At 36.6% G+C, this 15,364-nt stretch overlaps 1 long non-coding RNA gene across 4 annotated transcripts in view; it reads right to left on the minus strand.

The window, feature by feature from the left end:
- LOC138163165 (uncharacterized) overlaps positions 1-15,364 on the minus strand; it is a 37,460-nt gene that overhangs the window by 14,181 nt on the left and 7,915 nt on the right. For 2 of the 4 annotated variants that reach the window (XR_011168813.1, XR_011168812.1), the window contains exon 2: positions 8,111-8,176. The exons of the other annotated variants lie outside the window; for them this stretch is intronic. This is a non-coding gene — a long non-coding RNA (uncharacterized lncRNA). The remainder of the gene's footprint in view (positions 1-8,110; positions 8,177-15,364) is intronic. 4 annotated transcript variants of the gene reach the window in all.

Genomic DNA, 15,364 nt, shown 5'->3' on the forward strand with positions numbered 1-15,364 from the left:
TTCCTTCCTTCCTTCCTTCCTTCCTTCCTTCCTTCCTTCCTTCCTTCTTTCCTTCATTCCTTCTTTCTTTCTCCTTTTTTTTCTTTCTTCCTTTCTTCCTTCTTCCCTCCCTCCCTTTCTCCCTTCCTTCCCTTCTTCCTTTCTGTTCTTTCTTAATTCTTTCCTTTCCTTCCCTTGGCATCTCTATGTTCATTCTCAATGTTTTCCTCCTAAATGCCCTGAAGCACAATGGTTACTTGCTTCAATATGGAATACACAAGTTAGTACCTGAAACTCAATTCCAAGTTTTGTTTTTTTTTTTTCAGGCCTTGTCAATCAGTTAGAATCACTGTAGATACCCATTATGGATTATGGGAGAGATTTAGCTCAGATGCCACTTCTTCCATGAACTTTCCGTTTTCCCTGTAATTACCCCACCCAAATGAAAATATTTTCTCCCTCCTTAAATTTATCTAGAGCGTTTTGTCTGGAATTCATATTGTATACCCCTAGTTGAATGAAAACTCTTCAAGAGAAAGGACTCTCTTTTTTATATCCAGCATTTAGCATACACAGTACCCTAAATATGTTTCTATACCATTGATTCATTGTGATCTCTCATTGTGATCTAATAAACTATAGGCTACCAGAGGGTAGGAATTACGTATTTTTTTTTTTTTTTGCTTTGTATCCCCAATGATCACAGAGTAGATATATTTAAAATACTTAAGTGACCAATCTGAGCTTCATCCTTAACTCTCTTCTACATGTAATGAAAGTGAACTGTTAACCTCTTCATGTCAGTCTGCTTATCTTCAAAAAAATTTCACAGAGTTTTTTAAATGTTCTACTTTATTAAAATCCTAGGAGGAAGGAAAACCTGGTACCTGAGTAGACTGTTTTCATTGTTTTGTTGTTGTTGTTGTTTGGTTTGTCTGCTTGCTTCCTATGTTTTCTTCTGTTGCCTTTTGGTTGTGTTGTTTGTTTACTAAGCAAATGGATACAGATCGAATTTGTGGTGTTGGCTCCAGTTGTGAGTCCATACATCTGTTAGGCTGGGAGTAGGCCTCTACCACCAATTAATTACAGAAAACCCAGAAGTCACAACTGACAAAAAACTTTAGTCAAGTTGAAAAAACACATTAGAGATTTTAATCATTGGCAAAGACAGAATGTGCCACACATAGGAAATATTTTGTGATTGATTGAAAATCAAGTAATGCCTTTTGGGCTAAACGTAAAGAGAACAAGTTACTTTGAAGCCAGTCAGATTAGTTGGAGAGGATTTCAAATTTAGGAGCTGAGAAATCCACACACCAGAGGAAAAATCACTTTTTGGGAGATGATAGAGAGTGTTTTTTTTCTTTCTCTTCCCCCTCCACATTGACCATGTTACCCCTGGCATCAATCACAGAAATATGCCTAAAGGGTATTTCATGAGGACCCAATGAAGACATAGAAGGTATAATTAAGTACTTACTATGTCAGGCACTGTACTAAGCACTAGAATTTTCTTTTTTTTTTTTTTTTAAAGCAAAGATAGTATCTATCCTCAAGAAGCTCACCTTCCATGGGGATCATCATAAATATACAAATAGGATAAGTATGGAATAAATTGAAGGTAGCATTATAGAAGACTGAAGTATCTGGGTAGAGTGGAAAGGCCTCCTACAGAAGGTGGTAATTGTGCTTGCTCTTGAAGGAAGCAAGAGATTCTGGGAGGTAAAGGTAAGAAGGGACAATAGGAGGGATGGGATACAGCCAATGCAAAGGGATAAGAAATGAGGGGGAGCATCATGTAAGAAAAGGCAAGTAGGCCTATATGACAGAAAATGTCAAGGTGAGTGATATGTGAGAGTACAGAGAGAGAAAGAAACTGCTCATGAAGAGCGTCACATGCCAGACGGAGAGGATTATATTTGATCTTCAAAATAATAAGGAAGTACAAATGTGTATTGAGCAGTGGGTGTGATGTGGATTGATCTATACCTTTACAAAATCATCTTGGTATCTATGTGGGGATGGGTTGGAGTTAGGAGAAACTCAAGGCAGAGAGAACAGAGAAAAAAAAAACACTGGTTCTAGTAAAAGGTAATGAGGGACTAAACCAGGGTGGTGGCTATGTGAGGAGAGAAAAACGGGACATAGAAGACAGATATTATAGAGGTAGAAATGACAAATGGCTTTAATTATCATACTGACCCTATAATTTCTGTCAGAAGCAGAGTGAAGTCATTAGCAAAACTCTTATGTGGCCCAGGAAGTTCTCCCCTATCCCCCAATCCATTATTTGGTGGCCTTTTAACTTCTGTAGAAGAACTATCCAATGAACTGGAGAACTTTGTCTAAGAATTTTCTTTTAATATTTTAAGGATCAAGTTTTCCATCTGTTATCTCTTGTTCTAAATGATTGTTCAAAATTACTTTTCAATTGTACATTCCCTATATAATAATTTTATGCCAATTACTATGTGCAAATCTTAGTTGGTAATATGCTGCAGTCCAAAGGGATTAAAAAAAAAATCATGGCCTGAAGTCACATGAGGTCTATATTACTCCTAAAATTAGGCTTAACTAGATTAAAATGTAACAAAGAAATAATTAAAAATAAATAAAAATACAATAGAACAAAGATGTTAATATGTTAGTTGCATGTGTCCATCACTGACACATGAGATGTATGTATACGGTCCTATGAGATGTATATTGTCCTGAAAGCAAGTAACCCTGAGTAAGGAACCCAATGGTCTATGCTTATTTGTGGATGGCAAGGAAAAGCTGGTAATGAGAATTAGACCCAGACTGAGCCAATTATTGGCTCCTCTAATAGTGTAGTTCTGAGATTACCCTATATCAGCTTTTGAGGAAGTCTATCTATTATGAAGTATTTTATGAAATTGTAATTTCTCTATGTCTACATTAATAATAAAGACCTCTATACTTTGAGCCATGAATTAGTTGAGGTACATGCTACCACCTCAAAGAAGATCATAGTCCATCCTTGTCCATGAGTAAAAGTAAGGGTCTAGAACAGAATCTATTATGCTTAAGCTAAAACATTTCAAAAAAATCAGAGAGAGTTATCATGATCTCAGAAAAATCAAAAACAAAAGTAGATCCAATTAAAAGAAATAAGGAAATAAACCATATCTTGCTGAAAGGTACCATAGACAATGAAGTTATATCAATACAAAACATATGCACACCAAATGGTATAACATCTAGATTTTTGAAGAAGTTAAATGAGTTAGAGAAGGAAATATGCAATAAAACTATACTAGTGGGAGGACTTCACCTTTCCCCCCTTACAGCTAGATAAATCTAACCAAAAATGAGCAAGGAAGAAATTAAGGAGGTGAATAAAATTATGGAAAAGTTAGATATGATAGATCTCTGTTGAAAATTGAATGGGAATTGAAAGAAATATACTTTTTTTTTCTCATCAGTACATGATACCTACTCTAAAACTGACCATGAATTATGTTACAAAAAACCTGAAAAACAAATACAGAAAAACAGAAATATTAATTGTATTCTTTTCAGACCATAATACAATAAAAATTATATCCAAAAATGGACAGTGGTAAAGACAGCTCAAAATTAACTGGAAATTAAGTAATCTAATCCTAAAATATAACTGAGTCAAAGAATAAATCATAAAAGCAATTGATATCATTAAAGAGAATTATAACAAAAAGACAGTATACCAAAATATATGGGATATAATCAAAACAGTACTTAGAAGAAAATTTATATCTCTAATTGCTTACATCATTAATAAGGAGAAAGAGCAGATCAATGAATTGGCATTCAACTAAAAGAAAACTAGAAAAAGAATGAATTAAAAATCCCAAAATTAAACACCAAATTAAAAATCCTGAAAATCTAAAGGAGAAATTATTAAATTGAAAGTTTAAAAAAATTGGACTAAAGAATATAACAAAGGACTGGTTTTATGGGGGAAAAATAGATAAACCATTGGTTAATTTGAATAACAAAAGAAAAGGAAAAAATGACCAGCTTTGTTTTTTTTAAAGTAAAGGGGTTAATTAACCATCAATGAAGAGGAAATAAAAAATAATTATTAGGAGATATTTTGCCCAATTATAGGACAATAAAATTGACAATATAAATTAAATGGATGAATAGCTAAAAACAAAAATATAAATTGCCCTCATTAACAGAAGAGGAAATAGAATACTTAAATAACCTTAAAAAAAAAAGAAATTGAATGAGCCATCAATGAAATTCCTAAAAAAAAAAAATTCCCCAGGGCCATATGGATTCATAAGCAAATTCTACCAAACATTTAAAGAAAATGAAGTCTAATGCTATAGAAATTGCTGGAGAAATTGCTGAAGAAATAGGTGGAGTCCTCCCAGATCTACTTTATAACACAGTTATGGAGCTAATACCTAAACCAGAAAGAGTCAAAACAGAGAAATAAAATTAAAGACAAATTTCCCTAATGATATCGTTACAAAAAAATATTAAATACTAGCAAAGAGATCATAGCAGTATATTATAAGGATCATACACTATGACCAGGTGGGATTTATGCCAGGAATGCAAGCCTGATTCAATATTAGGTAAACTATCAGCATGATCAATCATATCAGTAACAATACAAACAGAAATCATATGATTATCCCAAAATATGCAGAAAAAGTCTGCTACAAAAGACACCAATTCCTACTAAAAACACTAGAGGATATAGGAATAAATGGAGTTTACCTCAAAAAAGATAAGTAATATCTATCTGAAACCATAATTAAACATTAGTTGTAATGGGGATAAGCTAGCAGCCTTCTCAATACAATTGGAGATGAAACTAGGATGCCCATTATCAGAACTCTTATTCATTGTTGTATTGGAAATGCTAGCTATAGAAATTAGACAAGAAAAAGAAATTGAAGGCATTTGAATGGACAATGAGGAAACAAAACTATCACTCTTTGTATATGATATTATGGTATACTTAAAAATTCTAGAGAATCAATTTTTAAAAGTAGTCGAAAAAATTAAGAACTTTAGCTAAATTGAAGGATAAAAAATAAACCCACACAAATAATCAGCATTTCTATTTATTATCAACAATGTCCATCAGTAAGAGAAAGATAAATTCCATTTAAAATAATTGTAGACAATATAAAATACTTGGCAGGCTACTTGCCAAGACATACCAAGGAGGTAAATGAACACAATTAAAAAACACTTTTTACACAAATAAAATCAAATTGAAACAAATGGAAAAAATATTAATTACTCATGGGTAGGCTGAACCAATACAATAAAAATGATAGTTCTACCTAAATTAATCTATTTTTTCAGTGCTATTATTAATCCAATTAACAAAAAGTTATTTTATAAAGGTAGAAAAATAATAACAAAATTAATCTAGAAGAACAGATGGCAAATAATATCAAGGAAATCAATGAAAAAAAAATGTGAAGGAAGGTAGTCTAGTCATACCAGATCTCAAATTGTATCATAAAGCAGTAATTATCAGAACAATCTGGTACTAGCTAAGAAATAGAGTGGTAGATAAGTGGAATAGAATAGGCACACAATGCATTGTAGTAAGTGATCATGGAAATATAATATACAATAAACCCAATACATGATAAACCCAAAGATACAAACCCAAATCCCAAATGTCATTATTTGACAAAAAACTACTGAGTAAACTGAAAAGCAGTATGCCAGAAATTAGGTACAGAAAAGTATTTCATGCTATATACCAATATTAGATCAAAATGGGTATGTAATTTACACATATGTATCTATGCATATTTACACAGATAACAAGCATATTGGGAGAATATGAAATAGTTTACCTGTCAGATATATAAAAAGGGACAATAAATTAAGAACAAGAAAGATATAGAGAGCAATACAAAATATAAAATAGATCATTTTGATTACATAAAATTTAAAAGTTTTCAAATAAACAAAACCAATGCGACCAAAATTAGAAGGCAAACAGAAAACTGGGGGGAGGGGAATTTTTGCAATATCTCTGTTAAAGACCTCAATTCTCAAATATATAGAAAATTGAATCAAATTTATAAGAAAACAAGCACTCCCAAATTGACAAATGGTCAAAGGATATGAACAGGTAGGTTTTAGACAAATTAGTCAAAGCTTTCTATAGTTACAGGCAAAAAAAAAAATCACTGCAATGCAATATAAAGCAATAAAGCAATGCAAATTAAAGCAATTTTGAGGTATTACTTCACATCTATCATATTGGCTAATATGACAAAAAAAAAAGAAAATGATAAATGTTGGATGGGATATGGGAAAACTGGTACACTAATACACTACTGCTGGAGTTGTGAAATGACCCAACCACTCTGGAGAGCAATTTTTAACTATGACTGAAGGCCTGCATACCCTTTAATCTAGCAATACCCTTGCTAGGTCTATATCCCAAAGAGATTTTTAAAAGGGGAAAGGTCCTACTTAAACACACATACACACACACACACACACACACACACACACACACACATGCACACACACATCATAGCAACTCTTTTTGTGGTGGTTAAAAATTAGAAATGAGGGGATTCCCATCAATCAGGCAATGGATAAAAAGATGTTTTATATGATTGTGATGGAATATTATTATGCTAAAACAAAAGATGATCAGGACACCTGAAGAAAAACTCTGGGAAGACTTATATGAACTGATGCAAAGTGAAGTGAGTAGAACCAGGAGAACATTATACAGCAATACAGCAATTGTACAGTAACAGCAATATTGTAAGATGAAGAACTCTGAATGACTTAGTTATTGTTAGTGATACAATGATCCAAAATAATCCCAAAGGACTCATGATGAAACTTACTATCCATCTCCAGAGAAAGAAATTATTTTCCTCTCTCTCTCTCCCCTACAAAATAACTAATATGTAAATGCTTTGTATGATTGTGCATGTATCACATGTGTCATAGTGCTTACCATCTCAGGGAATGGGGAGGTAAGAAAGGGAAGGAGGGATGGAATTTGGAAGTCAAAGCTTAAAAAACAATGTAAAATTATTTTAACATGTAATTGCGGGAAATACACATACACACATATATTTTTAATTTGCTCTGCACCTCACTAACTGTATAACATTGAGCAAATAATTCCCTTTGAGATTCAGATTCTTCATTTGGAAAAGGGATGGGGGGGTGACCTCTTTGGACAGCATATACGGCCTTTTTAAAATCACATGATGTTCAGACGATAAATGAACAAAAAACAGGTAGAGTAATTCTGTATATTGTTAAAATACACTTGGAAGATATCTTGTTGGAGGATGACCTTTAACCCTATATTTTGTTCCAAAATGGAATGTATATGAATTACAGCGATGAGCTGGAGGCAACTTGAACCAGTTCTCTAGAACAAATTGTTAGATTTTCAGTGTAAGTACTTATACCTCAGAAACTGGCAGTATTACATTTAGGGGGTGGATTTCTTGTTTCGTTTATTGTCTAGACTTAAGAAAGTGTTAGAGAAAATGTCAATGATGATTCAACTTAAAAGAATCTCATACAAACACACATATTTAAATATAAACACATAAATATGTATATATGTATATGTGTGTGTTTATGTGTGTTTAGTATGGCAGACTTATTGAATGGAAATCTTATAATACTTGCTTCCTCCCACTGACCTCCTTTCTCTCCAACCTCACTGATTTATTCTCACAAAATGGTCTGAGAGGTAGAATATGTCTATAAATTGTTAAATGAGTACAAAGTTAGACAGGACTAAAGAGGAAGATGACTTTAAGTCGGATACAGTTGAAGCACATATTCCAAAATGGCTTGGTTGACCCAATGTAGCACTGAGTGTTCCTACCATCTTGGTAGTAACTCATACAGGAAGCTTCTAATTAGCTTTTGTATGTGTGATATTTTCTAATACCATCAATGATAGGGTGGAATATCTAAATGATATGGGTATATGATAACATTTAGGTAGCTTTTACCTCTTTTCTTAAGTAGACAGCATTATCAGATTCTGCCATTTAGTGTTGGATGAGATGCTAGGAAGCAGTTAGGTGGTAAAATAGAGAGTGTCAGATCAGGCCAGGAAGAACTGAGTTCAAATCTGGTTCCATATACTTACTAGTTGTGTGATCCTGGCCAAATGACTTAAAACTGTTTACCTCAGTTTCCTCATCTGTCAAATGAGCTGGAAAAGAAATAGCAAACCACTTCAGGACTTTTGCAAGAAAATATCAAATGTGGACATAAAGAGTTGGATATGACTGAACAACAACAATGGGATAGTAGTCATCATGAATTTCTATTTCCTCTTTTTTTCATGAAGAAATGTAGGCCAAGTAAAGTCCAGCTGTCTACCCAAGGTCACATAGGTAGTAATAGTATATGCAGGATTCAATTTCTCATCATCTGACTCCAAATGCAATGCTCTTACCATGACATGCCCTTTCTGTTGTTGATTAGGAATTTATTAAGCTCCTACAATGTGTAGTACAGTGTCTAGGCCCTGATGAGAAAGAGACAAAAATCAAACCATCCCTACCCTGAAGGAGTTTACATTGTAATGGGCTGAAATATATACAAAGTTTAAAAATGTTTATTTTGGGGGGAGGTGGCAATAACTGGGTAGTTCAAGAAATACTTTATTTGAGAAATGACTTGAGCTAAGCCTTGAAGGCAACTAGAGAATTCAAAAGGTGGACATGAGGAGACAGAGTATGCATGTGGGTAAGATCATAAAGCCCAGCTTTACTAGGATGTTGACTGAAAGTGAAAGGGGGAAGTGAAAGGGGAAGAATTGTGTCGGGGGAAATAATCTGGAAAGATGAGCAGGATCTGGAATGTGAAGAGTCTTAAGCTTAAAACAGAAGAGGTTGTATTTTTTCCTTTAGAAAATAGGGAACCACTGAATATTCTTGAGCAGGCATATAACACTTTTAGACCTTTCCTTTAGAAATGCCATTTTAGTAGCTATGTGCAAGAGGTGCTAGAGATAGGCAAGAGAAGAAGCAGGTACATCTACCTTTTGCAATAGGTAGAGCAAGAGGTAGTGAAAGTCTGAACTGGGAAAGAGTCTGTGTGAGTTGAAAGAAAGGTTTAAGTTCAGGAGGGGTTGTGGTAATATTATTTATAAGACTTGGCAACTCACTGGATGTGGGGAGTTGGGATGAAAAGTGAAGGACAGAGATGGTAGATAAAGGCAGGGATTTGTATGAGCTGTCACAAATTCACCTCCAAGTAATAGTAAAAATAGCACCTCAAAATGAATTCTAGGGTGACAGAAGCAATAAAAGGATGAGGTGAAACAATTTTTTAGTTCAAGAGAACTTAGAAGGTTGGAAGGAAAGATCTGTCTCACTGGGCTGAGATAAGAATGCAGTCCAGCCCAGGCCATGCCCTAGCAAGTCAGCAGCAGACCTTAAAGGGGGGTGGTGTGACTAAATCAATGGTGACAGCTTCCTGAACCCTCAGCCCACAGATGATGAGGGCGTCAGATACCTAGTCAAAAGGAGATTACAGTGGACTCTTTGCTGGCACTGGAAACAGTGCTCTGTTGCAATGACTGTATGTGGTTCAGGGTCACTAGAAGGAACAGAAACACTGGTCACAGTTCCAGCACAGAAAAGAGTGCTTATGGTAATTCAAAGACCAAAGAACAGGCGAGGAGAGCAGTGACTGTGCCTCTCCTTAGATCATGCCTCCTTGAAAGAAATGAAAATTTAAGAGCCCCCAGAACTAGCTCTGAAAATAGCAGCACAAATATCCTGAAGCTTGGGAATAGGTTCCCTCTATCATGACAGCAGAAACCAACATTATTGTAAAGTTAATAGTTGAGTCATAGACTGGAAAAATTAGAAAGAAGGAGGGGGGAAAAGAATATGGCTATGGAAAGTTACTATGGTGACAGGGAGGATCAAAATGGAAACTCAAAAGAAGACAACAATGTCAAAAATAAAAACTATATGAAAAGACTCCAAGAAAAAATATGAATTGATCTTAGGTCCAAGAAGAATCATTGGAAGACCACAAAAAAGGATTTTTTTTTAAAGTCGAATAAGAGAGGTAAAGGAAAAATGGGGGGAGGGAATAATGAGAGCAAAGCAAGAAAATTATGGAAAACAGAGTCAATAATTGGCAAAGGAGGCACAAAATAAAAGTAAAAAAATAACCCCATTAAAAAACACACACACACAATAGAACAAATGTAAAAGAAGCAAAAAAAAAAAAAATTCCACTGATAAAAACTCCTTAAAAATCTGAATTGTCATTAAAGAGAATAACAACAATGAGTGAACATACCAAAATTTTTGGGGTGCAGCCAAAGCAGTACTTGGAGAAAATTTGTATCTTTAAATGCTTACATCAATAAAATAGAGAAAGAGCAGATCAATAAATTGAGCATGCAACTAAAAAATAAAACCCTAGAAAAAAAAAATTTTAATCCCCAATCAAACACCAAATTGAAACCCTGAAAATCTAAGGAGAAAATAATGAAATTGGGGAGAAAGAAATTCATTGAATTAATAAATAAAACTAGGAAGAGATTTTATGGAGAGAGAAAAAAAATAAGTCATTGGCTAATTTGATTTAAAAAAAAAAAAAAGAAGAAAACCAAAACAGCAGCAGCAAATATGAGGTGAATTCACCACCAATGAAATAGCAATTAACATATGTAAAATTGTACAGAAATTGAGTTTGCATTCAGGTTTCATTGGAATGAGATACAAGGTAGAAAGCCTGAATATTTTACCAAGTGCTGATAAGGTACATGGTAGCCTAGCTATTATGTTACAGTGGTGTTGTTTGACTGGGTCTTGTGTTGAAAAAACTTGACTGAACTAGGAAAAGCTGGCCATGCTCTGGGCTACAAGGAGAGCCAAAACTGGTTTCTAGATTATTTTCTAGACATATTATCTTTCTTGGGAAATATCCCATACTGGCTTTCCTAGCAAGAAAAGGGGCTCACTGCCCTTCTTTCCCAACAACTTACGTGGGTAGAAAAGTAAAATATACTTGCCTAAGTTAGACTCGGCCAAAATTTTATGTCTGTGTCTGAATTTTATGTTTTATACTTGCTTCCCTGAGCTTAGGAAACTAATGAAAATTCTGGGAAATGAACATTACCAGAACTGATGGCTACCTGATGATTCTGAGAATCTTTGCTTTATGTGGCAATTGTCTAGTAGGAGTTGCTTTCTACAACACAGTCTCAGAAGAAAAGGGAACCACTGCCCAAAGTAATCCGTAGCTGAAGAACAGGTCTTTTTTTTTTCATTTTTGAAATGTTTTATTAACTTCTTATTTACATCATTAATTTCCACCAGATTATTAGTTACAAATTTTCTCCCCATTTTCCCCCTACCCACCACCCCAGAAGAGCAGCCCGACAGCATATCTCCTCCTCCAATTTGCTCTCTCCCATATCTTCTCCCATACCCCCTTCAACTTTTCCAGTAGGGCATGGTGGATCTCTATGCCCCAGTGCCTGTATATCTTCTTTCCCAGTTACATGTAAGATAGTATCAATAATAGTGTATATGTATATGTGTGTATGTGTGTGTGTGTGTATATATATATATATATATATTTTTTTATTTTTTTTTCAGCAATTGGGGTTAAAGAACTTGCTCAACATTACATGGCCAGTTATTTCTGGGTGTGGTGCTAAGTATCTGAGCCCGCATTCTATCCTCCAGGTCATCCCAACATGGGGGCGGTGCTCTTACTTGCTGTGCTACATGGCCACCCCTCGTATATATAATTTTAAATGTTTGATTTTAAAACTTTGAATTCCAGATTCATTCCCTTCCTCCCTTGTCACCCCATTACAGGGAAGATAAGCAGTTCAGTATAGATTGTATATGTGTAGCTAACGCAAAACATTAACATAGTAGATATATTGCAAAAGACTGATTATATTTCCCTCCCTCCTATCCCACCACCCACTTGTTCTATTCTCTACTTTGATCCCATCTCTTTTCAAAAGTGAGCACTTCCAACTTCCCTCTCCCCCAGCCTGCCCTCCTTTCCATCATCCCCCCTCTCATCCCCTTCCCCCTACTCTCTGGTAGGGTGAGATACCCTATTTAGTGTGTATTTCATTTCCTCCCGGAGCCAAATTCAATGAGAATAAGGTTGACCCATTCCCTTTTGCCTTCCTATTCTTTCCCTCTATTGTAATTTAAATTTATATTTATTTAAATAAATTTAAATTTATATTTAGAAAGTTCAGACACAGACATAAATTGGAGGGAAAGAAAATCATTGAATTAATAAATAAAACTAGGAAGAGATTTTATGGAGAGAGAGAAAAAATGATAAGTCATTGGCTAATTTGATTTAAAAAAGAAAAAGAAGAAAACCAAAACAGCACCATCAAAAATGAGGTGAATTCACCACCAATGAAATAGCAATTAACATATGTATTCCCCCCCCCCCCCCCCCTTTTTTTTTTTTTTTTTTTGCAATCCGGGTTAAGTAACTTGCTCAAGGTTACATGGCCAGGTGTTTCTGGGTGGGTGCTAAGTGTCTGAGCCCAGATTTGATTCCAGGTCATCCTGACTCTGGGGCCAGTGCTCTTACTGTGCTACCTGGCTGCCCCTTGCCTCTTCTTTATGAGATAGTTTACCCCATTCTGTCTCTCTCCATATCCTCTCATTATATCCCTCTCTCACCTCTTAATTTCCCCTGTTAATTAACATCCCTTCCTATCAAATTGGTCCTGTGCCCTCTATCTATGTGTACCTGTAAGCATATATACACACATTCACACGTGTATTCATATGCCCATATACCCGCCTATATATGTATGTATGTATGTGTGTGTGTATATATTCCCTTCAACTATTTTCATACTGAGATAAGTTTCATCAGTTACAATTATCATTTTTTCCATGTAGGAATGTTAACAGTTCAACTTTGATCCATTGCTTATGATTTCTTTTCACTATTTACCTTCTCAAGCTTCTCTTGCTTCTTGTATCTGGATGTCAAATTTTCTATTCAACTCTGGATGTTTCATTAAGAATGCTTGAAAGTCCTCTATTCCACTGAATGACCATATTTTCCCCTAAAAGATGATACTTAGTTTTGCTGGGTAGGTGATTCTTGATTTTAATCCCAGATCCTCTGCCCTCCACAATATCCTATTCCAGGCCCTTAGATCCCTCAGTGTAGAAGTTACCAGCTCCTGTGTTATCCTGCTTGTGTTTCCACAATATTAAAATTGTTTCTTCCTGGCTGCTCCTAATATTCTCTTCTTGATCTCGGAATTCCAGAACCTGGCTATAATATTCCTAGGAGTTGTCTTTTTGGGATCTTATTGAAGAGGTGATCTGTGGATTCTTTCAACCTCTATTTTGACTTCTGTTTCTAAAATATCAGGGCAATTTTCCTTGAGAATTTCTTGGAGAATGATTTCTAGGTTCTTTCCCTAATCATGGCTTTCAGGTAGTCCAATAATTTTTAAATTATCTCTCCTGGATCTATTTTCCAGGTCAGTAGTTTTTCCCATGAGATATTTCACATTGCCTTCTATTCTTTCATTTATCTGGATCTGTTTAACATCATTTTGATTTTTCTTAAAGTCACTACATTCCCTTTGCTGCAATCTAAATCAGAGGGAACTATTTTCCTCATTGAGCTTTTGATATTCTTTTTCCACCTGGCAAATTCGACTTTTCAAGGCATTCCTCTCCTCATCGCCTTTTTGAGCATCCTTTGTCAATTGATTCCGTCTGTTTTTTAAAGTGTGGTTTTCCTCAGTCAGGCTGTTGACTCTCAGTTCATAATTTTTTTAGATTGTTCTCATTTCTCTTCCCAATTTTCCCTCCATTTCTCTTATCTGCTTCTTAAGATCCTCTGTGGCCTGTAACCAGCTCATATTTTCCTTTGAAGCTTTTGATGTGGGAGTTCTGACTTCACTGTCTTCCTCCATGCTTTGCTCCTTTTTGTCTCCCAAATATGAGTCTAATCTTGGAGTCTTCTGTTTGTTTTGCTTCTTTTGTCTGGTCATGTCTCTCCTCAGTCACTTGACCCCAGGGCTTTTTGCCACAGTAGGACTCTGCCACGAGACAGGGGAACATCAATCCCAAACGCTGAGATTTTCTCAGATGACAGAGGTACTAGTTGGGTGCCTTCTCTGAGGCCTCCACATGCTCTGGCAAGCTGGTCACACACCCCAGGACCTCCACCCTAGACTGCAATCCAGATCCAAGCAGGTAAAAGCAAGAGTGATTACCCCTCAGACTGGTTGCTTGATCCCCCTACAGTCTTCAGGCCAGGAGCTGAAGCTGTAATGTGGTGCTGTGTCTCAGTGGCTTCTTGCCCTTGGGGCAAAAGTTGACACACTCCCAACTACTGGTCCCAAAGTCCACACTGCACTGACCTCTCACTTTGTCCTTCACATATATGTGTTGATGAATCTGGAAATGGCCACAGCTGCTGGTGATCTGGAGTCCCTCCAGCTGGTGGCTGGTCAAGCCCACCCTGGGGTTAAAACCTCCAGCTCACAGGGACCTGGACTGGGCAACCAGAGCGCTGCGCTGGTTGATTCCTGCCAGCCTGCTGTGCTGTCCTCAGTGGGATGTTAGCTTTTGTGTGTCATTTTGTGGGTTCTACATCTCCAAAGTTTGTTTAGAGTCCCCATTTACATGGATTGGAGAAGGTGGAAGCCAGAGCCCTGCAGAGGTCCTGCTTCTACTATGCCATTTTGACTCCGCCCCATTTGTCTTGCTCAAGAACTAGTGTCTTACCCTGGTTAGTAAGAATATATGGATTTTGAGATGGCAGAGTAGAAGCAAGACCTTCCTGCGGCTCTGGCTTCCACCCTCCCCAATCCATGTAAAAGGGGGACTCTAAACAAACTTTGGAGCTGCAGAACCCACATAATGACACAGAGAAGCTAACCTCCCACTGAGGACAGCCTGGCAGGCCGGCATGAATTGGCCAGCGCAGCACTCTGGGAGCCAAGCCCAGCACCACACCAAGGCTTTAGCCCCAGGGCGGGCCTGACCAGCCGCCTGCCAGAGGGACTCCAGATCAGCAGCAGCTGTGGTCATTTCCAGATTTATCAATACATAGATGCGAAGGACAAGGTGAGAGGCCAGTGCAGTCTGGACTTTGGGACCAGTAAGTGGGAGTGCATGGCTTTTACCCCTGGGGCAAGAAACTGCTTAGACACCAGCAAAGCTTGCCAGCACCACGTGGTGGCTTCAGCTCCTGGCCTGCAGTGTAGGGGGACCAAGGACCAGTCTGAGGGGTAATCGCTCTTGCTTTAACCTGCTTGGATCTGGATTGCAGTCTAGGGTGGAGGTCCTGGGGTGTGTGTCTGTAGCGGCAAGCACCCCAAGCACGTCCTCAGGGTTTGCCACTACCA

The sequence above is a fragment of the Petaurus breviceps genome, unplaced genomic scaffold (genome assembly GCF_028583685.1).
Source record: "Petaurus breviceps papuanus isolate PSGF00001 unplaced genomic scaffold, PetGlider_PUasm1.0 187, whole genome shotgun sequence".
Lineage (NCBI taxonomy): Eukaryota > Metazoa > Chordata > Mammalia > Diprotodontia > Petauridae > Petaurus > Petaurus breviceps.